Here is a 23,135-nt window from a genome sequence, read left to right as displayed (position 1 = left end):
ATGTTGGCGTGCTAGCAAAATCTGACCAAAAAAATACAAAGTGTATTTTTTTTTTTGCTAAAATTTGCAACCAGAATCAGAAATATTCACAATTCTGTTGTGTTTGTAAAGCAATGTGAAGCATTGACCTAATCTGAACACAGGACTGCCATCATATAGCATAAAATTGACCTAAGCCTTTAAATCTTTGTAAAATTATTACTCCTATCTCCTGAGAGTCAGTCTAATAAACTGATGAATATGTAAGAGTTTCCAACATCCAATGAGAAATCTGGCTGCATAAAAAGAATAAAAGGCTGAACAGAAGAGAGTCTAATTCTTCTCAGGAAGCTGCTACATCTGATGTGATGAGGAAACTCCCACTGTGAACCGTGTCACTTCCATCATGTGGGACCACTCTGAGAGACCTTGTCATTTTGTAGCTTCGGAAAATTAACTACAAAATTATTTTTCCTGACGGTTTTGACAATGAAATGTGTTTTGTTTTATACTGTAATGACTGGACTGACAGTCTTTCTCTAAATAATTCATACAAAGATTCGTTATGTGTGACTAGGCAATGCAGATCCAGAAATGTGCACCTATAACATTGGCAACATAGAGAAATAAATACTCATTACAATGAATTTTACTGGGCAGTTCTAGTCAAATGTGCTCTACATTTATTTAATTTTTAAAGAAAAGAGGGAGAATGATCTAATGTTGATGTGCACCTCATCTATTAATAGTTTGTTAGGTAACTGTCATGTTTCTAGAATTTCATTTTTTATGGCAGTGGTGGAAAATAATTAAACACAAAAAAGGGACATGTACTATCACTTTATACAAGAGCTAGCGCCTTGTATTAATGTTCCTGTTTTATGCCTGAATTGATTACTTTGCACTGTTCACACCTCCAGGCATAGGAATGGCTCATCTTTCTGACCCAAAAAGGATCTTCTATGCCTGAATACGTATTTGCTTTTCTCCTGAAACCAGAATAAGGTATTAATACCTGAACCCATATTTTCTCCTGGTCCTGGTGGAGGTGGCAGAATCGGGTTCCTGGGCTGCGTGAAGTCCCTCACTGGGGGAAATGGTTTCCCCCTTTTCTGGCCCAGCTCTGCAGTGCAGCTCTGACCCTCAGCTTCTTCTCTCCATTCACCTCTGTATTCCCAGAGCAGGTTTTTGCTTTTTCTTTCTCAGTTCAAGGCCTCTCTTGAATTAACTTCTGTTCTCTACCACTTCTACGCAAAAGTGTCCCTAAGGCCCTCAGTTTCCTGAGTCCTTCTAGCAATTTTTGGTGTGAATGTCGGTGTGGCAAATGTAGAAATTAGGACAGTTATGAGGTCACCTATCCCAAATCAGACAACCAGAGGCTGTGGCAACGCTCCCTGCCCAGGAGCACAGAGAACAGGGTGCAAGGGCCCAGGCACCCACACCCCACATGCTCCTAGTGGGAGCCAGTCTCTGGGCCAGCCCCTGGCTCCTCTGTGTGGGAAGCCCCTCACCCAGTGTGCCCACCAACATCAGCTTCCCCTGAGCATCCTCAGCAGCACCCAATGGGGTTGCTCCTTGGAGAGAAGGGGAGACTGCAAGGGGAGCCCAGAGCTCCTCTATCTGTGCTGCAGGGCTGAGGGAGCGAGAGCTGCCCACGCATGAGAGAAAGGTTGAAGTCTCACATGGGAGAAGGAGTGGGAACCCAGGAGAAGGCAGGGATACTTATAGGGAAGAATGCATGCATGCTTGGAGAAAAGTTGCGTACAGGGGAAGAATGAGGGATGCTTGCAGGACGGGAGGAACGCATGCACGGGAGGTGGGATGCAGGCAGGGCGGGAGGTAGGATACATGCAGAACACGAGGGATGCAGGCAGGGCAAGGCATGGCAGAGCAGCCCGGTGGGAACGGGAGCGCGCCCTGGCTGGGGCCGCAGCTCCTCCCCGCCCTGAGTGACTCCTCGGCCGCCTAATCGCCGCGCCGGGACGCCGTGATGTGCAGGCGCACGGCCCAATCCGGCCGGGGCGGCGGGGCTGGGACGCGACGAGCGCGGGCAGCGGGGCTGGGACACGGCTCGGCAGGACGGATCGGCTCAGCTCGGCACGGCGCACGGGAGGTGAGCGCTATCAGGAGCTCTTCCAGCGCGGCTCCGACTTGGGGAAAGTTGCCGGCGCTCGCCCCGTCGCCCGGAGGCGCACCGGCCCGGGCGGAGCATCCCGGCAGTAGCGGAGGGGAGGGAGGCGCCGACCGGCCCCAGCGGCTCCGCGGGGCCCAGCCCAGCCCGCGCTGTCGTCCGGCTCCGCTCCCGGCCAGGCGTGTCCCCGCGCCGGGAGAGTCCCGGGACAATGGGGCGGCGGGACGGGCACGGAGCGGGGAGAGGTCGCGGAGCCCTGCATGGAGCCGGGGCGGAGGGCGCGCAGCTCAGCGTGCATCAGTGCGCGCCGGGACGCGGAGTACGTGTCTGCTGGGCGCGCTCCTGCCGCCCCTTCCAGCCTCCCCGCGGCGATGAAAAGGCACTTGGCTGATTCATTCCCCTGGAAAACTTCAGCCCTGGGCTGAGCGGGGCGGGCCCGGCACGGGAGATGCGCTGCCCCGTGGCCGCTGTTAGTGCGTTTTGTGCGGCCGGGGCGGGCCGTGAGCTCCGCCGCTGGGACAGAGGGACGCGCAGCGAAAGCCCCAATTTCTGCAAAACTTCAGGCTTTGTGCGAATTTATAGAGGCAGAGCCCGGCTGCAAGGGAGAGGAGGTGCTGCTTCCCGCTGCGGGTTCCCGCAGAGCAGTACTGAAAAGGGGCTTCAGTTTGCATTTAACTTTTATCTTTTATGCAGAATAGTGTTCCCAAAAACAGAAAGAGTGAGGAAATTGGACCCAACTTCTCATCTAATCGAAGTGAGGTGAAGTGAAGCAGTGGAACAGCTGTGTGGGTTTATTTTTATACATCTCTAATTTGGTCTGGGAGAGGAAGTGTCACCCTGCTCCCCCGAACAATGGCTTCTTGTCGGTAGCCTGCGAAGTGAAGGGGAAGAGCAAGGAATTTTTCAGGAGGTGAAGCTTTAGACTTTGCACAGGAAATTCTGGGGCACCCTGGCACTGACTGTGAGCATTGTAACGGATGGCATCAAGTCTCGATGCTCACAGAGGTAACAGACTCTGTAGTGTGACTGTGCTCCAGTTATAAGTTCTTGTATAAGTGGAAATAGGGGCGAGATATGTGGAAGGGAGTCTAAACTCTGGTTAATGCTTCCTTGGGACAGGCTGCATGTGTCTGCTCTGTAATAGCATCCCTACAGCAGAGCATCACTTGAACTCATTTCTTTTCAGGAGAGCTGTTGGTACAGCTCCGAGCAAATGCCGTCGAATCAGCCTCTGATGTTGTTATTGCTGTTACACAATCCCAGTGGAATGTGTGTGCACATGAGAGCTTGGCTTCCTGTTTTTGGTCAGTCTGTAGAAGAGACTATAAAAGATAATAGATATCTCAGATAAATTGCTTTTGCATGAGAACTTTAAGCTATTGTTCACCCAGTAACACTTGTGACTTCTCCAATGAGCCTGGTAACCTGAGAAAAAAAAAAAAAACTCGTTAATGCTGGAAGACTTGCTCAGAGTATCTTTAAGGACAACAGCTGGAACCTGGATATAAAGAGGGAATAGTTATAGAGATCAACATATGTCAGTGCTGTACATAATGATGTATAGAAATTCAATCTGTTTTGAAAAGAAATCTTGTGTAAAGAGGTGCTTCTGGTAGTTTGTCAGTGGAGGGCAGGGTTTCAAGGAGATTAGTGGACATAAGGCAAGTCCTCTGGGTGCAATTTTCCGCAGCTGACTTCTGCCTCGGGGGTATTTGATGGCATTCTGTGGGGTGTGTGCATGCAGAGAAATTCCAGATCTGCTGGTTTGCATCTGAATAACTCTTCAAAAAAATAGTATGTTATAAAATAATTTGTTAAGAGAAATGTTTTTGAAACACTGCTGTTATCACAGCCTGCTAATCTTGCCAAAAGTTTAACAATTTGAGGATGTTGCTTGGTTGTAACCGAGCTGCTTTGAAAGAATTCTTTGCTTGTGAAAGATGAATTACTCATTCTTTGTCTGGGTTAAGAGATCATAATGTGATTATTTAGTACTAGATATCAAGAATTATGCTTAACCAGGGTCTTTGTTCTCTTATCAGAGGTAATCTGACAAAGTTTCCCCTCCTATAAAGTAGGTAAACGTGTCCCCAGATTAAAGAATACCCAAACCTTCAGAAACCTATTTACTAGTTTTGGCTAGATTATCTTCACAGTGGGGAGGGCTCTGGGGACTGACGACTTCATTAGGTATTCAGCTGATGGATGCTCGGATTGGGGATAAATGCAGAGGAACTCCTTCCCCTGGGGCTCCCCTACTGACTTCTCTGCCCCGGGTTTCAATTGTTGGGAGATTAGGATTGTGAGTGAAGGAATTGCAGCCATGTTAAATGGATTTGCCGGTGAATTCACTCATGTGGGATCTTCTAGTAACTCTTTCCTGTGTTTACTTGGCTCTCTAGTGCAGTGACTTAACTGGCTTTGGAGAAGTGGAAATAATAAAGTTCTGACAAAGGAAGTAAATGAGAATGCTTCTCAGTGATTGATTGAGAAGGATGCTAGGGACAGTAATTAAGTAATTTTGCTTGAGCAGCTGCCAGTGATCTAAGTGATCCAAGGGCCTTGTGAATAGCTTCATAGGTAAACTTAATGTTGGAAGTACTGTCTCTGTCTTTTGTGTAGTAAAACTGCAAGTGCTTCATTTCTGCTACCTAAAGGGGATCTATAAGAAAGCTGGAGAGGGGCTTCTTACGAGGGCATATAGTTATAGGACAAGGGTTAATGGCCTTAAACTGAAACAGGGTGGACTAGATAAAAGGAAGAGGTTCTTCGCCATGAGGGTGGTGAGGCACTGGGACAAGCTGCATCCAGGGCAGCCTGGATGCCCCATCCTGAAAGCGTTCAAGGCTAGGTTGGATGGGGCTTTAGGCAACCTGGTCTGATGGAAGGTGTCCTTCCCATGGCAGTGGGAACGAGATGATCTTCAAGGTCCCTTTCAGCGCAAACCATTCTATGATTCTAAGGAAAACCCTTCTTTTTTTTTTTTTTTTATGTGATCGGCAGTGAGTTTAGCAAGAGTGTGCCCATCATTTTTCTATGTAGGTATTTTAATCCACTTCCTTATCAAAGTATTAATAGATGGTAGCTATCAGTAGTAAGCACACTTGATAACTTATGACAGCTACATTTAGTACTTAAGGTTGTCTTGGTGGTGATATTTCAGGTGGTAGTAGCTTACTTGGTGATGTTACCCAAGTCCACCCTGTCTGTGTTCTTGGTAACCTGTTTTACATAGCATTAAATGATAGGTGTTGGGGAGGGGAAAAAAAGACCCTGTGTTTTCAGCAAAACCAAGGACTGAGTGAGTTCAGCTTTATGCCAGTTTTTTTCAGGTTGATTTTTGTTTGTTTTGATGATGGTGTTGTGGTTGATTCTTGTTTGTTTTGGTGGTGGTGTTGTGGTTGTTTTTTTTTTTTTGTTTGAAGTTACAATGTCTTATATCTCTTTCTTTCTTAAAATGCTTAGTACTGTGGACCAGAATCCTCTGGGGACATTTGTCCCTCTTTAGATACAGGTCTGTTAGCTTGGTTTTCTTGCGTGTGCACTGCCTATGGCAGAGGAAGTGATGGTAAAGCAGCATCTCTCCCATTTGCATTATTCCAGCGCAGGTTTTGTACAGATCCAGCAGAGCCCTGCAAGGAAAGCGCAGTCCCAGCTCACTAATGACGTTCAACAACAGTGTTCAAGGTGACTCGCAACCTGCTCTGCTGGGAGGCAGGTGAATCCTTTGCAGGGACATGGTGGTGCTTCTGAGCAAGAAGAGGGAAAGCAAAGGTGGAGAGGGAAGGACAGATATGTAAACTGCTACAGAGTTGCTTTGTAGCTTATAGAGAGTAGCACAGGTGAAATTTATGTGGCTACAACTTGGTTTTTATCAGTGTGCCACACAGTAGCAACAAACAGCAAAAGAAACATAGTTGGTGTTTTCTTCAGGCTTTGAGTATTAGTTTTGCTTGCATGTATGTTGGAGTAGTAATTCAGCACAGAAAAAAGCAGATTCTCGTGTCTCAGTGCCAGTTGTTTAAACATGTGACCGACAAGTTATCAACCTGCATGGTGCAATAACAGATATTAATTTTTAACTTATTAGTTACTACTGAGAAGTTCCTTGTCATATTGGAAATAGCCACAATATGATATGTTAATATTTGTAAACTAATTACTGACCTTTGCATACTCAGTACTTTTTGAACTAAGTACCGTTGTGTACTAAGTATTCTATGTATCTTTTTGAACATTGAGTTCATGGAGTAATTAGAGTTGCTAATTACATCAAAAAAGCCAAACATGAATCCAGAAAATTCTACCACCAGATACCTGTGGAAAGGTAGTGTTAAATACTGAATTTAAGAAGTTTATCAAGTAACCTTAATGTGTATGCAGAGGAAAACATCCTCAGCATCTCAATTTCAAGTGCCTTGCAAAACTGAGACCAACTCCAGGGGATGATGCAAGGTTGTATTAAATCAGTATTTGTTGGGTTACTCTAATGAATGTCACAATATTGCCTTGCTCTTTTTTATCGCTGGTCCCCAAACCATTTGATAGGCATCTGTTGACATCTTTGCACATACATTCCTGTTGTCACTTTGGGAATTGGGTTATTGCACAAGCAGGGCTGTGTTTGTGGTGACCAGGTCTTGGCTGCAGTGCTGCTGGTGGGGGTGTGCATGGAAGAGCTGTTTCCGCCTCTGACCTTCCAGAGAGTAGTTGCTCAGTCTCTAAAACAAAATTGGCTTTCCCTGCTTGTCCAGCCCAGAGATACCTGCAACTCTTGCTGTTAGTAGATGAGTAGGTGGGAATGATGAGAGGTGTCACCTCTTGATTGAAGGCAGTTGAGTGATGGTCTGCACCTGGGCCCTGGGTGGTGTGGCTGGGAGAAATGGTGCTAACTGGCCATCCTGGAGGTCCTCTGAGTAGAGGTAGCTCAGCTGACGGTGACTGGGCAGCTATAATTGCTTTCAGCTGTGTGACTGCTGGCCATGAATGGGTTACAGTTATATCCCTTCCTCCACACACTTGGGTTTGGGTGTTCATATGGGTGCACTGTCTCTTTTGGATTGATTGGGTGGCAGGGAATTAAAAGTAGGAATCACCAGCATGGTCTGTGTTGGGAGTGGGTGTGCGGTGGGTGGCGCTTAGACAGAGCAGCATTTAGTGCAGCTTCGGTCTTAGCAACTGTTGACTTCATGCTCTTCAGTGCTGAATTTGTAGGTAATGGGTCAAGCTTGTCCTGTCCATCCTCACTAGTGTTTCCTGTCCTGGATGTTCTTCCTGCCTCTTGGTCAGGTTTTTCCTGAAGTGGAGACTTCAGTAATGCCTCTTTATCATGTTCTGTGCTGTGAGATTCACTTGGGGTGCTGCAGCATGGCCTTTGAGAAGTCTCATGGTTTGTGCAGGTCCTGTCCCTGACTGAAGGGCTAGGTTAGGCATAGATTTCTTCTGCTTTACCAGCAAGCAGCATTAACCTGTCTGGGTGGCATTGCCACACTGTGATATCAGCCTGGGGGCAGGGTATCCCAGCTGTCAGAAATCCTCCTGCCCCGTGTGCAGCCCCCAGCCCACCCAGTGTCCCTTGGCATGTGGCATCAGCGCAGCTCCTGGAGTGCATCTGCTGTGGCATGGAGTACGAGCTGCCTGCGCAGGGTGATGGATGACCACCCTTGTAATTGACGACCAAAGAGATTATTTGATTACAGGTGAAAGATGGGACTCAGTGTTTGTGGCTGCAGAGCTCAACTCTGGGCAGCAGGCTCTGTGTCTGACATTTCAGGTATTCAGTGTGACCTTGTGTGATAAGGTTTTGATGTACTCTGTGTGATCTGCCAGCAACCTTTCTTCTCGTACTGGCTGAGCAAGAAAACATGGTGAATCAATGGAGCTGGAAGACGGAAGTCTCCACTTAAAAGGGCTGGAGAGGAGGGTGGGAGGAAAGGACATGCCCATCTGCCCTCTGCTAATACCATGCTGTTTGATTCAGAAGTTGTGGCATTGGAGGTGATCAAGCTCTTCCCTGCGGTGGCCACATGTGACATCAGTGCTGCCAAGAGGCAGCTGCTCTGACAGCACGACTGCCCACTTGGCCCGGCCCACCCTCTCCTGGCAGGTCTATTCTCATTACAGGGGTGTGGACCTCCCTGGACAGGGTGCTGAGAGGTGGTTGCCAGTGCACTCAGTCACTGTGGCATCTGCCAATCTCCTGGGAATCTGTCATCTGTTGGCTTTTTTGTTAATAGATTAAAAATGCCAAGAATGACAAGCAAGTCCTGTCTGGCCTGCTTGGAAGAATTATACCATGTGTGCTCTTCTAACAGCTCGTGTTTCAGATCTGGGTTTTGTGGGTTAACACTTGGGCTAGTCAAAGCTAGTTCTGTCACTGGGCTTGTTAGTGGAGTGATGATGAAGAGGAGGCCTCTGTGTCCCCAGGAGAGTTGCTATCAGCAGAGATGGAGTTATTGAGGGCCATTCTTTCCCTTTTGTTTGTTTTGCTAGTTGATTCCTGTTAGTTTATCTCTACTTTTCAGCAGCCATGAGTCATGAGGCTGACTGCTGCTTGTGGAAATGCAGCGTCCCTGTCAGATGGGCTGCTTGCATTAGGTCCCTTTCCTTGTGTCCCCCTGTGCCAGCTGGTCCATGGTCTCCAACGCCCTGTACCATGGGACAATGTGCACATTCCTGGCGGTGAACTGGTTCCACTTGCAACATCCAGACTGTCCCCAAGGGTGCGGCAGCCTGTGCACTACTGATATTTGGGAATCATTATGGAAGAAATAAAATAATTATTGGTTTGACATGCATCTGAGGATGTGGGGAGCAGGACAACTGTCTGAAAGAGGAAGCTCTGGTTAGGAGTGCTGCCGATTGCTCATGTCAATCCATATGGGCCATATGTTTCTAACCAGTCCCCGTGTCTCATTTCCTTCTCTCAAATGCTTACAGCTGTTTTTCCTGCCTCTTCAGTAGGTTTTTTGTTCCTGTGAAAAGAGTGACAGCTCACAGATGCTGCTAGGAGTCTCTACTGCATAGCTGGGAAAAGGGACTATTACTGTGACCTTGAAGAGAAGCGAAGGTGTAGTGTCTCTGCAGGAGGCCTAATTTCTGATGTTTTGAAGTAAGCCTTTTTTTTTTTTCTTTAAGCTGAAAATAGTTTCCTGTGTCATTCACAGTTTCCCCATCACATACTGCCCTTAGTGATGAAAGTGAAAGACCAGGTAGTTGGTGCTGTAACTTAGGTGTGGAACAAAGAAGGAAGAAATTATGTTGGCCATGAACGTTTTATCTACTGTTAAGAGGTGTTCACCATCCAGCCTTGCTGCTATGCTTGTAAAATCTGGGTTGAACTTGTCAGTGTTGCTTAGATGTTGGCTTTTTTCCTAAGAAGTCCATGGCTGAAATGATAGCAGTGCTTGAGGTTCATTGTTGCTGGTCCTCCACTTAGCCTGATGTACTGTCTCTTCTATTCTGCCTTTTTTGCATTCTGCCAAGAGAAGTAATTGCAGACTTCTGCAGTGGGGTTAATAATCCAGCTCTGATCATGTGAAGGAGCAGCTCTAGAGATGCTGTTGCCTATGTGAGTGTCTCACAGTTGGCATATGGATGGAGTTTAAAAGGACATCTGAAGACAGTGAGAGAAGCTCTTTGTGCCCTTTTTTATACAAATGACCTGTGTACAGCGAAGAACATGGGGTTGATATGGCAGAGTAAGTGGCTGTGTTGAGTTGACTTGGATGTCAAATTGAGCCTGTAACAAGTAAAACCTAGTGGTGTGTTAATGTAGGAAGTCTGTGTGATGTTAAGTTCATTAAGGTGCTGAGAACATACAAAACATCTCTGCTCTTAGTGGGTTGGTTGCCTGTTGGCTTTTAACCCTAAATAAGCAAAACTTATTTTCCAGTCGTCAGGTCACTTTGGTGGCTTTGCTTTGCCTTTTTTGCAGCCCCAATATCACAAAAGAACAAGGTGTCCCAACAGCTGCTGTACTGTTGTCTGAAATGGGAAACCTTGTGTAGGATCATGGTGGTGTGTCCATCACTGGTGACTCCCAAGGGTCTCACTGCCGTGCAAGAAGCCACAGATTGGCTCTTACTCCTGTACAAAATACACTTCTAAGCCCATGTGATAAATGATACTTCATAAGCTGCTGCAGGAAATGGAAAATAATTCTCATTTGTGTTCTTTTACAGCCATATTCTTTAGACCAAAATACACAGGGTAAGTCTGGCCCTTCCCTTTATTCACTTTTCATAGCCTCCTTTGTTTTTAATTTATATATTTTTTTATTCTAAATTCCTCCCATCCCCAAAATAGAACAGACATCAGCCTGCAAGCAAAAGTTGCCAGTCTTGTGGATTATAGTGGCTTTTTGGCCTGGTTGTAGACTGAGCCCCACCCTACGTAGGCTTGGATTAAAAATAGCCTTTCTTTTCAGCAGGCTGAAAACTGTAGACAACATGTTCACATCTTGGTTTCTGAGACACTGGCAGCCACGGGAAGCCCTTCAGCTGTAAAATGCTTCAGAAAAATCTGTTTTTGCTAGTTCATCCAGAAGTGCTAAGGTGACCAGTGTCAGGGAGGTGTACAGCCAAGTGTCTGGCTGCCAGCCACGTAGTTATCATAGATATTGAGTAAAATTTTAGTCATGTTTCTTGCAGGACCTGAGAGAGTTGAAAACACTAGACCACAGGCTCTGCAGTCCAGCAGCCTGGAAAGAGACCCTGGTCCATCCTTGTAGTGGAGAGAGTTGGCTGAATGGGATGAAAAGAAGAATGAATGCTGTATCACTGAGCCTTAGGGGTAGGAAGCAGTCAAGCAAGGCCTTTTATTGATTCATTGAATGCCTACCTGGCTTAAGCAGTTGTTAAAAAAATACTGGCAGAAGCTTTTATAGTTCATTACATGTGATGGTAACATCTTAGTGTGATAGCAATGTGTCTTATGGGTGACAAGTGTTTGCGAGCGGAAGAGGTTCCTGGATACAAAGGTGCTTTCATGGAGGAAGGTCCGGCAGACTTAAAGGTCACTAGCTTTAGAAAGGAAGGACAGAGATCTCACCAGTTGAAAATGGAGGCAAGTGCTTCCTACAACTGCTCTTCTACCTGGTTGTATGAGCTTGGCAGAGAGCTGGGTGAGAAGAAAGGACATACGTGCCATTCTGATGTCTACTGGCTATGCATTCAAGGGGAGATAGAAATCTTGGCCTAAGGAGAACAATATTTTGGGGCTACACTGGGCATTAGGCTGCCAGTTTAAGTATCAAGTGGTGTGAGGAGAAGTACAAGGGCCAGGAGAATGCTTCTGCCCCACAGCCTCCAGCTCAGTCCTGTCTGTACAGACCTGAGCTGCACACTCCTCCCTCTTCTCATAAAACAGGAAAAAGACATTAAGGGTGGAAGGTTGACAGCATCTGGGGTGGTGATCTCATTCTACCACTGCCTGCTGGAAAAGCCAAGCCTCAAAACCAAGATTTCTTAGGCAAGTCTGAGTGATTGGCCATGGGATCGTAAAAGGGAAGAGTCAAGTGTATCCTTGCTCTGGGCGTCTGTTCTCTGCCCCATGAATGTCAGCTGTTGACTTCTTGTGTTGTTCAGTTTGTTTTCCACTGTCCTTGGCCATGCTTGTGTGAGGCAGCAAATTGTTTTACACAGAGGTAGCAAATGCCAGCTCCTCCAGCTTAGCCATAAGCCTCTGCGGTTGTTTAGGCCTGGGGTGGGAATAAATGAGCAGGGAGGTGCGATGGAAGGAGGGCAGGGAGATTCTGCCCATTGCCTGTTCCATGACTGTTTATGACTAGAACACCCTGTGGGCCTGGAATGGTTTACGTGACCTTGTTGATCAAATGACTCTCTGAAATGCCTCTTTCCCTTCAGTTTTTGTAGACACCGCCTTGGCCTGTTCTGTTTCTGGTTCTTCTATTCTAGACTAGACTGCAAAAAAAACATAACAATGTGAAATACTGTCTGTCTTATAAAACCTTTGTAAACAGTCATGAAACTGGCTGTGGGAGGCTACTAGAAAGATTCAGTTTCTCCCAAAGCCTAGGGACAGAGCCTTCAGCCTTTGTCTAACTTGGTTGCCTGTTTTTACTTTAGCTGTGAATCAAGGGGCTGTTTGTTCATATCTCAAATTCTTAAAGTGGAAAAACTGACTCCTGCAGTTATGTCTTTACTACAGACATTTTTTTGCTAGAGGAAACAGAATTTTCCTTAAAAAAAAAAATAATGCTAGTTGGGCTGCTTTTTAAAATGGTGTCGATAGAGGGACTTAAAGCAATATGAACTGTTGCCCACTGCAGGGTCAGGTTAAGACAGAGTAAAACCTGCAAAACACCAATTTTGGCAAAAGCATAAAGACAACAATCTGATACTCTCCAAGATGGGGCAGACTGGAAAACATCTGAAGTGCTGCTGTCCCCTGTCAGTGTTTCCAGCATCAGGTGCTGAATGAGGCTGTGGTTTGAGGAGATGCTGGGATTTGCAGGAGGTGTCGGTGACCGCTGAGGCAATAGCTGGAGAGGACTCACCTCTGACGTGCTACAGGTGATCCTGCCCCTGATCTGCGGCCCATTAGTGCAGCTCCTGCCAGAGTTTTGTTTGCTAGAACTGCTGCTGTTGCTTGGGCTCCAGATGATGTGGAGACTGTCTTGCTAGGGAAAAAAGGAATAAAGAACCCCAAACAAAACCTAAAAAAAAAACCCACAACAAACCATATAAAAAAAGCCCAAAATGAAACCAAACAAAACCCAAGCAAACTAACAAAACCCAAGCAAACTAACAAAACCCAAGCAAACTAACAAAACCCAAACAACAAGGACAACAACAAAAACAAGACCAAAAACCGGAACAAAACCCAAACTCACTGAACTGATTAATTGGAGTCCTACTGAAATTGTTATATCTCATTGGGGTGGTGGGAAATGGAGCTTAAGAAAAATCCCCTTTGTTCTCCCTTGCTTTTTTTTTTTTTCTATGACCATCAACATATGAAAAGTATTTTGATACTAGAAGGAAAATAGGAAAGCATGTGATTCTGTGCTTAATTTAGATATATGGGACTGATTTTTGTCAATATGTTAGGGATTAAATTAGGGCTCTCCAGAGCTGAATGCACAAGCTGTTTAAAACACAGGTTGAAGATCTTGGATAACAGAAGCTTGTAGCCTCTCTGGATTAGGTTCTGTTTTTCTATAAGATCTTTCCCTCAAAGTATCTTTGCAGCTTGGCATCGCAGGAGCTGATTGGGCAAGTGAGGTGTGATTCTGCTTCTTCATACTGGAAGTACCATGTAACACTTTGCATTGTTAATACCAGAAATAGTGGCTACGAGTGATGCAGTTTCTGTCAATAGTGTGGTGAGATTAGTCTTTTCTCTTCAGGAGAGCATCCGGCCTCTGAAGTACCCATTAGTTACCAATGGTGACTGGAGCACTTCGGGTTACTATATTTGTAGCAACACGTGTGTCTTTCTAAATTTTATCAGGTTTTGTTCTGGGGTTTTTTTGTTTGTTTTTTTAATGTTTGTATTGGTCTTTGCCCTAGCGACATTGTTCACGTATGTGATACTGTCCCAGCGCTGGCTGCAGAAGCCCATGGTGCCAGGACTACTTCTTGATGAGCTGTGCTCAAAATAGCAGGGGAGGGGGATTGTTGATCTGCTTCTCCCACTGTCTCTCCAGTGCTACAAGTTAGAAGGGTGTCTTGCTCTACTTTCACAAATAGTAGGGCTGAACTTGCTGCCTTTGACTCAGCCCTGGTGGGAGGGACTGAGATCGTGGATGAGGTCCCATGTGCTTTCACAGTTGCTGTCCCCATTTTTCTGGGAGAGCTCAGTGCAACTCCTCCCGGCAGATGAAACTGCTGGGCAAGCATGAAAGTTCTCAGTGTATCCAGAATGCCGCTAACCAAGTGGAAACTTGAATTCAAGCTACCCGTCCCTGTAATTGGCATTTTTGTTTTGTGAAGCAGTGCTTCAGCTGGGTCACTTGCTAAACAATGTCTGAAAGATCATAAATCCCAGGTCCTTGTTTATGCTCCCGTTGCTATCTTGCTCTCCTTCCTGCTAATCAGCCGGGAAGGGTCTGTGGAACCTTGTTTGGGTTTGGAGCAGGGCTGTGGTTTTGAGATTCCAGGATGCTGAATCCTGTCCCAGGGACAGGCTTGGATGCTCTCCCGCCTTGGAGCCTCTGCAGCAGGACACTACTGAGCAGCCTGATACTCCAGCCTGTTGCTGTTTTCCTTGGGTTAAAACTGTGTTTGCCTTCTGCTATATAACTGCTGAGCAGCTGCAGTGCTGTGGTGGTGTGCATATATATATATGTATATATATATGTATATATATATATATTCTGCTATAAATAGTCTAGTTAAACATTTCCTTGACCCAGCATAGAACAAGTGCTTGTCTCCAGGTGGTCACAGAAATAAAGGAAGTGAGTTGCAAAGCAATATAGTGATTAAGCTTTTTCTTCCTGAATGCTGCACAAAAGGTTTTGCCTTCAAGAATGGATCGTGAGGACATTATTTTAGAGAATACATAGGGTGTTGTAGCTGTATGTGAAGTTATCCTGTTATGATTGGTATTGTGCAGGCAAGCAGGGAGGTTGGCTCCTGTTTTTAAGAACTGTTTCTGAGATAGCAACACTTTGAAGGAGGTCAATATGGAAATATATTTACAAATGCATTCATGTTTCTCAGTGCTTCTGGAAGTAATAAGCAAGTTTCTGAATCCTCATTTAGGTGTTCACCTTTCCATGAGGAGAGAGGGGAAACTGGGCCTTCTGAAAACTGAAAATATTTTGAATAAGTGGCCTTAATGTCTGAGCTAAACTTTAGTCTGTTCTTTCTGCACTGTTTGGCTGAGGTTGGGACTGAGTTTTCCTTGGGGACACGGATGGGAGGCTCCCGTGCAATCCTGCCCCTGCCCTTCTGTTGCCCACCCCTTTGTAATGTTCTTGTTGATTTCATTTCCAGCTGGGCTCTTGCCACTCTTTTATATAAACCAAATGCTCAAGCAAAGGCAGCATAGTTGGACTTCTTGTTGAAAACTTGTACCCCTGCCTGGCTCAGAAACTCCTGGAAGTTACTGTAGCTCTCCTGGATGGATGGGTATGGCAGCAATCAGCCTACTTGAGTTAGATCTATTGCTAAAGACAAGACCTTTTGTGCCTCCCTCCCACCTCCTTCTTCTTGAAGTGGTATATACCTTTTTTCTGGGTTATATAGGGTTGTTTTAGTTGGTCCCTTTGCTTTTCGTTATCTGAAGGTCTATGCAAAGAGGTCTTGGAAAGACAGGAGGTGGAGTAAGATTCTGCCCTGCACTAATGGCCTTGAAACCCACTGTTATGCAAGAGGCTTTACAACCATTACTGGTCAATAATTCACTTTAGTGATTAAGGCTTTGTGCATTGCATTGGTATCAGCTTGGCACATAGCAAGGTATTGCACTTTCTTTTAGTGCATTTTCCTTTGAACTGTAGTACTTGTAGCTAATATTCTTCATCAACATTTGGACCTCATTGGTGTAATCCTTGTTGCGGTCTTATTGCTCCCAGCTATAGATCTTCCTTTCCTACCTGAGCTGTGAAGTTGCTTCATGCCTTCTATCAAATAGCATGCCTTGCTTAGTCTTGGCTTTACGTAGGAACTGTAAATATTTTTTTATAAATTTGGAAGGACAAGGTGTTTTTACGGTTTTGTGTTGTGTGGGTTTTTTTTGTTGTTGTTTTTGTTGTTGTGTTTTGGTTTGGTTGGTTTTTTTTGGTTTTTTTGTTTTTTTTTTTTTTTTTACTAATTCAAAAATTATTAAACTCAGAAGCAGCAACAGACTTGAGAGTATAAGAAATCTGAGTAAAAGCAAAGACTGGCTTCACAGCATAGAGATCGGTCTGCTACTAGTAGCTGTGTTTTATGGGCTGGAAAATGTGAGGCAGCTTACTAATTAACAGTGTAATGAGCTGTATGGTGAAGATTGCACCCTAGGGACCTAAAGGCTATGGGTGACAACTTGCAGTATACGTGTGAGTGGTATATTCAGCTTACCTCACCTTTCTGCATGTTGAAAATAGTGCAATAGTCAAGGGAGCCCCTGAAGTCAGCCTCTCCAGTAGGTCCATCCTACAGAAGAATTTCTGTTGGAGTCTGAGACAAAAGGAGCTGTTAGAGGGGAAGCCAACAACTGCAGGCATGAGCTAAATACCAGGAAAAGCTTCAAGGTCCCTTGAGATGAGATTCTGGACTAGTTGAACACAGCTGGATTTGTAGGCCCACTTGTACAATATGATGAGCTACATGCCAAAATCTTCTACCTCCAGCATCTGGCAGGATGTCCAGATGAGATACCAGTGACTTCTCAAAGATCCTTGTAGGCTGGGCTGGGCATACAGGCTGCTGCGCAGGTTGGTCTGTGACTATACCAGCTGTGCCTTGATGTCCCAGCACCGAAACCTTTCTGATAGTGGGAGGTGACCCGCAGATTAGTTGTGTGGGACTGAAGAGCCACCCAGTGGCAGTGTCCCACAGCCTCCCCACCAACCAGGAGTGGTTTGCAGCAAACTGGTCTGGACGATGGTCAACGGTTGGCTAAATGTCTATATGCTATTTGGAGCAGGTGATGACTACAGTGGTATAACCCTTTCTTCCGTATAGGTGGAAGATACTAAGCAGTCCTTGACCTCTGATTCTGCATAATTGCTGGTGTTGCTGCAGTCCATGGATTTACTTTTCAAGCCACATCCTTTTTGCTGTTGTAATCTTATTTTACAGATTACACCAATTTTATTAGTAATCTAATAGGCTTCTTCTCTAGGCAAGACACTGGTGGTGTTTGGCATTAGAGATAGCTCTTGTTTGCTGTTGACTTTTTTAAAATCAAAATGAGGTACAGTGCTTGGCTTTGGTAACAGTATTTATGTTTTAGTATTTGGCAAGTGAGTCTTCTCAGGGGAAAAGTCTGGCTTAAGTAGCTGAAAACTTTGCAGAGCTGTCGCTGCTGCTCATTGTGCAAAGAATTTATCATTGACAGAAAATGAAAAGGCTTATGATGAACTTGTATGAAAATATGAACCTCTCGTGAACAAATCTGTACTCCTGTCATTTGTATTGTGGTACCATCTGCAGTTAAGATTTTTCTGCTGTCTTTTAAAACTTTATTTCTTCCTTATATCAAAAGACCTTAGTATAAAGAACTACATTCCTATTAAATTGCAGGTTTTGCAAATTAATCTGAAGTTTATTCCATGAGGATGCAGCCCACATGAATGTTTTATATTTCTCAATTATAAATGTGTCTAAACTGGTGTTGTCAGAAAATGTATTAGAACAACTTCCCTGTTCAGAAATTTTGGGCAGTCACATGTGTTCCCTAGTAGTACAATTTCAGTTATAAAGCACTATTTCCTTGAGTAGTGACTTGCGGGCTTTTGGTCTTAATCGACCTTCACATCATGCTGTTGTAATTGCCCAAAACAAAATGTTTTCTTTGAGGTGTGAGAGGTGCAAGGTGCACTTCATGGTGAGTTAGGTGGAGCTGCAAAACTGGCTTATTCTCCACTCCAAGTTCCTTCTACCAGCTTCTGCTTTGGCTCAAAGATGACATAGCAGGAAGGATGAGAAAGTGCCCCAGAACTGGTGATTCCCTGCTCAGGCCTGAGACCTGTCTGCAGGGCTGACCGGAGCAAACCCTGGTGGCACCGCAAACACCTGCAGCACCTTCAGCACTGGCTTCTGCCCTGGAAGGTGCAGCACATCTGGCAACTGCTTTATCAGTGAAGTGCAGAAAAGGTTCCCTTAGTCACCTTTAGTTTCTCTCTCCCTTTATAATAAAACCCACCCAACTCCAGACTCCCCATTGCCTGTGATCGCAAGGGAACAACGTGTTCATTTTTTTTTTTTTTCCACATGTCCCCTCTCCACACCCACCTTTTGTGTCTTTTGAATTTAATAAAGTGGGTGACTCAGTACTAAATATAAAGCCTGCTTCCGGCATCATCTGCCTGTGGCTCATTTCCTGGAGCTGACATCAGTGGAGCCTCCAATTTCCTTACGAAGTACCGAGACACAAGATATCCTTTGCACGGTGTTCTGGGCATACTTGCTGTCTTCTTTGGTGACTGCATGGCTCCCTGCTCTAGGCTGTGAATAACTACTCAGTTAGTTACTAAGCTGATAGCTGTTGGAGCACAGGGTAAGTCAGGCAAGTCCTCAGATCTATGTTGCACTGCAAAAATCATACTCCGGTTTGCAAGTGTTTTTTAAATAAAGACTAACTTTCAGTCCCTGCTGCATATGCAAGTTTTTTATTAAATAAGAATGAGCCTGACTAATGTCTTGCTTTCTTCCTGATGACAGGCTCACTGAAAGAGCAGCTCAGGAAGCTTTTAAGGGGGAAATCTAGCAAAGATGGATCTTTTTTTTTAAAAAAAAAAAAACACTGATAAATTGAGGACTTAGCTCAAATGCTTGCTCCTCTGTTGTCAAATCCTTCCATAGTTGTTTACATTGATGGAATGTACTCTACAGTTGGTTGTGACTGAAGGCAAAGGCAAGAAGCTTATAAAACCTCAATTTGAATTAAAAAAACACAGGGGAGAGTGCTTCTATCCATCTGTGCACAATTTATCTTTAAAAGAGAATGTGGACAGAACTGGAGGAGAGGAGCATCCAGCACAGGGTAAATGGTCACTGATCCTAGTCCAGAATGGGATAATGGCTGGTCACTCAGCTTTGCTCTCTAGAGCCTTGGCTCGTAAAGTGTAGCGATTTCTTTCTGATAGACTATTTGGGTTACCTGGTTTCTTTTCCAGCTAGTTACTTCTTTGGCTCTGTCCACTCTCCTGTCTTCGGGAGGATGCTCCCAAAAATGCTTGTTATGCGGCACCAGAGCAGGCAGAGCCAGGAAGCTGAGCCACCTTTGCTGATTCTGGACACCCAGCCAGCTGATGCTCTGCTGGCTCTGGGATCTCCTGGGGCTGGTGTGGCCCAGCCCAGCCCTCTGGCCATGGGGGTTTCTCTAGCATGGGGATGCTGGAGGGGGCCAGCTTGTCCTACACCCCCTTGGCTGGATGGCAATGGAGCTGGCTATATCCCAGCAAACAGCTTTTTTAGACAGGAGCTAGAGGTGCCTGCAGGCAAAAACCCTTCCCAAAAATCACTAGGGCTGATGTAGAATGCCCAGGAACTTAGACATTGCCGTGGGTTTCATTAGTTGCCTTGTCATGCTAATATTGGAAGATGTATGTCTCTTGGTGTTGCTAACTAGAGGTGGAAAAGACTACTACTGGAGTGGGCAGGAAAGCTGGGTGTCCAGGAGCAGGTGGCTGTCCTCTTCTGGATGGTGGGACTCTCTGGAGAGAGCAGTGGGGTTGCACAGTCTGCTGTAGCTGAAGGTCAGCATGTTGCATGTGCTCTCTTCCTGCCCCAGACCATTGCCAGAGGGTCCATTCTCGAGGGCTAGTGGTGAGAATGACAAGGTCACTCTTGGATTTACCCTCTCTGCTCCCTTGTCACCTGGAAGGCAGTGTTTGCCACTCCCACAGCTGTTGCTGAATAACCTCTGGAGGGCAAATACGTCTTAGTGGCTTCCCAGTGAAACTTGGCAGCTGGAGCTGGGGAGGAGATGTGTCCTTGCGCAATGGTTTGCTGGAGGGATCCTGTCAGTGTTGCATGTCCTCCTCACGTGTAATTTTCCATCCTGATGCTCCATGCAGGAGAGCAGACATCTCACCTGAGTAGAGTAACTTCTGAGCATCCTGGGCGTCTTGTGCTTCCCTAAAAGGTTTCCTTAAAGAACAAAATACAGTGCTATGTTAGCCTGATCATAAAACTTCCTATTTTGGAAGAGTGTGGGGAGCAGTGTGTGCCCAGCTATGCTGGAGGAAGTGGGCAGGGAGTGCCCGGGGAGCTGCCTGCCCGCTGCCTGCCGTCACCACACCCCAGCACAGCAAGTCTTGGGGCATGACATGCAGATGAGTGGGTGCTTGCACTGTCAAAGTGCTATTTTAGGTTTGAGTGTAATTGCAGGTTGGACCAACAGGATGGATTTGGAGTATTTGGAGAGCAGAGTGCTTTTAAAGCAAAAAATGGCTATTGTTGATATTTTGCAAATGTGGAAGATTAGTATTTCGTGTGCACTGTGTGTGCACCAGTTGAACTTCTCCTCATGGTGGAGCCCCTGAGGATCTGTGCTGACTGGGAACAGTGGGTGGCAATGCTCTTTCCCTTCCTGACAAGGAGAACAGTAGTAGCTGTTAGCCCAATAAGATGTTTTACACTCACCTAAAAAAAGAGAAGTGGGGGCTGGAAGACCCATGTGCTGGTGGTTTTTAGGTGTCTGCCTCTCCAGTGTGAATCTTCAACCTGCACACCTGCAGGTGCTGCTTTTCTATCCTAGCAACACAGATGCCAAAGACAAGGGAAGGAGTTTTTTCTTTTCCTTCCCCAAATCAGACATTGCTCCTGCAATGATTCTGCTGTTGATAGAAGTCGTCACAGCCTGGTTTGGGAGCTGGGCTTTGACACACTCTCCCCAGGACCTGTCAAGCCCCAAAGCCTAAGCACTTCCTAAACCTTACAGGATTAATTTATACTGTGCAATGTGTTCATACACAGAACGAGAAGTGGAGGGACTAAACTCCCTGAAGTAAGTTTATTCAGCTTTGTTGCCTGTTTGTCCCAAGACTTTACGAGCTGGATGCAGTCTCCAGTTTGGATCAGAGCAGACAGATGGGCTCCTTGCACCAAGGACCTGACATGATGCTGAAGCCGGTTGCTGACGCAAGTCAGAGCAAATTTGTTTCCCTTTAAACCTGATGCACAGGCAACCTGGTCTTGGTGGAGTGCAAAAGTGTTTTTCAAGCCATCTTTTTTCTTTCAAGTGGCAGCTGCAGTTCTGGGCATAAAAACCTCTATTTTGGTTTCCATTATACTTACCATTCTGAGGAAGCTAGCAAGTTGTGGGTTTGGGGTTGGGTGGTTTTTTTTGTACTTCTTTTGAAACTTTACAGCTGGAAGCTAAATTTTCAGGTGATACCCAAGAAAAGGGAATAGGCTATGACTCACTTTCCTGGCTAACATAATTTTTAAAAAGAGAGAACCAATGACTGTATTGGTCAAGTATTTTTAATTTTTAGAACAGTCATGGGTTCTTCAAATTCATCACTAGTTCAAGTATTGTGTTTATTAGTAAGTGACACCCTTTCCTTTTAGCTATGGGAGTGCTCAAGCATTATGAACTTAACAGGAATAGAAACTTCTGAAATATGTGATTATAATTTGGAAATCCCACTTAACCTTTTTGATGATTGATTCTACTCCTGTGCATTGCATCAGCAACAACATAGTACATGATGTTTCTGTTTCTTGTGTCTTCCTGGTTGGCAGCAGATGTCTGTATTTCCCCTAGAGCAGACAGGGATTAATTGTGGAGGTAATGCAATACATTACGATATGGATCAGCTCTGAACTCTGTATTTACCACCCATTCAGACTACCTTATTTTTGAAGGGGGGAATTTGAGATGAAAGAACAGGCAGCATCTTCTTTCAGTGTGGACTGAGCCCGAATAGGTCTGGATTCTCATTGCTCTGTTCATGAGCTTCTGGTGATTTTAAAGACATCTGTAAAATAAGTATAAAAAACAATAGCCAAACTCCATATCACTGTTTGGCTGAACAAGCTGAGCGCTAGCAATACAAAAAGCATTTAATTTAAAACATTAACCGTAAAAACTGTTATTGTTTTTTATTAATTTAAAAGAAAAGTTTGATTGCCTAAAAGTTCTATATCTTACTGCCTCCTGTCCCTAAGTGTCAAACAATAAAAGAACAAAAGCTTGCTGTTGGGGGAGCATGCCCCCATCCTTGCTTCATACGTATATGATGCTCCGAGCTGCTTGTCCCTTAGCTCTTCCTAATGCATCTTTTTTGCCACATGACCACATCCCTTCTGTGGCTCTCGGGAAGCGACCTCCCATTTGCTGGGCGGGGATGGTGGGAGGAATGCTGGCTGTCCAGATCCCTGCCCTGGGTGTGGGAGACGCTTCAGCGCTCGGGCCAGGCGAGGGAGCGATTCACCTTCCCGAAGAGAGGCGGAAAGGCAAGGTAAGGGTGTCAGCTGCTGCGGGCTGGCCTTGGGATGCTGCTGGCTGCTGCTGGGTTCTGGCTGGCTGTGTGGATGCAAGCACATGCCAGAGATTGCCCTGCCACGACTTGTTTTGCTTTTATTTTCTCTGCGAAATATCTAGTGATTCCTACCTCTGTAGCAGATAAAGGAAAATAGCTGTAGGCAGAACGAAAAGATTAAGTTTGGGTTTTAATGCATTTTAAAGTTGGAATTTATCTGTGCACCTGACTGAGCAGCACATACAAACAGAGCAGCAGCAAGTGCTGTGACTGACTTTGCATCACTAAGTATTTAACTTTTCAAGTGCGGACGGAGGGTGTGCCTTCCCAGAAATCTCAGTCTGGGGCACATCTTACCCTGTCTCAGTCTGCAGCAGGTTTTTAAAAAGCAGAACTGCTTGAACTTGCATGTTAGCAATGTTAAATATTTAAACCTTTGCCTTGCAGAAAGTGTGAGGAGCTCTGCATACTTCTGGGAAATGGCTGTAGCCTGCTGGCTGTGATGGCTTCCTAACTTTTTGGGCTCTTTTGCCTGTAGAGGATGGGCTCTGAGTGCTATTCTGGTGGGAATGGCATATGGTATCACAGCCTGGCAGGAGATTTTCTCCAAACTGAAGACTTTATCTTCCTTGATGTGTTTTCTGGTGAGGACTGGCTATACTTGATGCTGGAAGCTGGTGTAGACCCTCTCCAAATCTTGAGCAGTCACTGTTGGCTAAAACACTTATACAACAAGTGCTTTTAAGTATTGGATTGAAATGCTGAATCTTTTGTGCTGAAAAACTTAGACTTAGCATGTCTGAAAACCTATAAAACACGTCTACTGTAGCTTCTTCATGTCCTGATTTTGTTTATACTCAAGGTATTGCTCTAAGGTTTTGCTTAGCTATATTTTACTTCTACCCTGCATTTATT

At 45.3% G+C, this 23,135-nt stretch overlaps 1 protein-coding gene across 1 annotated transcript in view; it reads left to right on the top strand.

Moving 5' to 3' along the window:
- Window positions 1-2,067: 2,067 nt before the first annotated feature.
- Window positions 2,068-23,135, top strand: part of PLS3 (plastin 3) — a 52,622-nt gene continuing 31,554 nt past the window's right edge. Inside the window, exon 1 of the mRNA XM_080352769.1 lies at window positions 2,068-2,092. The gene's annotated coding sequence lies outside the window, so the exon portion shown is untranslated. The remainder of the gene's footprint in view (window positions 2,093-23,135) is intronic.

This window comes from Nesoenas mayeri (genome assembly GCF_963082525.1).
Source record: "Nesoenas mayeri genome assembly, chromosome: 13".
Classification (NCBI taxonomy): Eukaryota; Metazoa; Chordata; class Aves; order Columbiformes; family Columbidae; genus Nesoenas; species Nesoenas mayeri.
Note: the sequence above shows the minus strand (reverse complement) of the source record. Positions and strands in the feature narration are given on the sequence as shown.